Source organism: Arachis ipaensis, chromosome B04 (genome assembly GCF_000816755.2).
Source record: "Arachis ipaensis cultivar K30076 chromosome B04, Araip1.1, whole genome shotgun sequence".
Taxonomy (NCBI): Eukaryota; Viridiplantae; Streptophyta; class Magnoliopsida; order Fabales; family Fabaceae; genus Arachis; species Arachis ipaensis.
In genome coordinates, this window is record NC_029788.2 from 9,058,151 (window position 1) to 9,060,367 (window position 2,217).

A 2,217-nucleotide genomic window follows, 5' to 3' on the forward strand; every position below is an offset into this window, starting at 1 on the left:
GAGTTTATTAGACAATAAAAAAATTAGATAGAGATCAGATTTTAATGATCAAATATTTAAATTACCGAAAAATATTTTATTATATATACTAATCATGAAATTTAAGGTCTAATAATACATAATAATATCTAAAATTCAAAATCAATTACTTATCACTTTGTGAGTTACAAAAACATAATATTTAAATATTAAAATGGGACTATGAATAAAAACGTATATGAAAACGCCTCTGATGACTACTTTCCTTTGAAATTTTGGAGTAACTCAAAAAAGTCTTAAAAGTTGAGACACACCTAAAATCCTGATTTATAAAGTGATGATATAATAAAGCCAACACAGTGAAAAAGATAAGTTCCTGTTGGTTGTGGAGGCTAGCGAGTATGCCATCATACCATAAGCAACTTCCCATAGGGATAAATTAAATTAAATTAAATTAAATTAAATATGATTTCACTTTTTTATTATTATTTTATTTGGCCATGTCAAATCGGCATCATTGTTTCTTGTACCACAGACCCTGCACCATTCTAGGAATGCGATGCTTCCTGGCCTGCCCTCTTGCTTAACCTTACTTTTTTGTTTGCTTTTATCTCTCATTTTTTTTTTTTGTTTTTATTCTTATTACCGACTACCCCTTTTAATTACCACTTCCTTTTTCCTTTCTATAATTCTCTTGTCTTGTCCCCACCCCAAAAGTTGTGCATTGCTTGCACCACCATGACAATAATAACAATCTTTTATTTTATTCTCCCATTACATGTTTTTCCAATGCAGAATTGGCCCATATTGAGGGTTAAATTAATTGATTTTTTATGAATAATAATTAAAATAAAGTAAGGATTATTATTTTATTATATTTGAATTTTTTAAAAAGTCGTCAAACATAACCAATAATAATTTGGCAAAATCTTTATTGCAGATTTATATACTACTTTTGTGTGTTGGGCATTGATGATCGAATCTATTACTAGCTTATATAGAAAGATATATTGGTGGATAGATCCAAAAAACATTTTACTATATCAGGATTGAAATAGAAAAATATTTTTATTCAAAAAATAGTTCTCTTTTTGCGCAACGTGTTTGACATCTTAATTAGTCATACATGCAATATTTTGTAAAAATCTTGAACTGTTAATAAGTTTCTTTATTTGTAACAAAAATTTATTACCTTGTAATTAATACCAAGTTATTGACTAAAATAAATAAGACGAATTTATTGACTAGAAAATGACTTCATGATTAAAAAAATTCATTAATGAATTTTCAAAAAATTATAAAATCCGTTAATGAGCATATATCACTTTTTTTCCCTAGTTTGCTACGGATAGGTTTTAGTGTTTTACTACTGCTTTATACAATCATATTAGTATTTAGGAAATAATTAAAAATACATGTTGAATTTTCTAAAATAATCATCTAGAATACACTATTATTATATTATTTATAAACTATATTGAGTATTAATAATTTTTCTAAGTATAGTTATTAAAAAATTATGATAATAAGCCTAAGAGATTTAATACTATATATATGTAGTACGTAGAGGAAAAGATACACAATTAAATGCGAAAACATATTGAGTCAAACAATAATGAAGATAAGAATGAAAATTCATATATATAAAAATAAACTAATTAATTTTATGGATAGATTTAATTTTTCAAAATACTAAATTAATCTTACTACATATATATTAAACTATATAATTATAGCAAATTAGATGCGTACACACAACACAGACATACCAAATTAAATTTGTTTTGGCTTTTCATAAATTTCTTAACTAATACATATTATTTAACTAAAGTGATTCTTGAAAATATTTTGTAAGTCAAATAGAAGTTTATTATTTGCCATTATTTTTAAATATTATTATTAATTTAGCTTTTATATATCAATGGTATCATTTCAAACTATAAACAGCAATAAAATGCAAGCGCACTCCATTTTTGACAAGATATTTTTCCTTTTGTTTTTAATTTTATTTCCCTGAATAAGAATAAAATAGCCTTTGATACTGATACCATTCCCACTAGCTAGCTTATCTTTTATTTTGTCAAAACTTTTATTATTGCTCTTACTATTATTATTTAAAAATAATTTTATATATATATTTAATTACATAATATTTATATCAATAAAAAATTATTTTTTATATTAATTATGTAAATAATTATCTTAAAAAATATATAAAATTAAATAATTATATAAAAT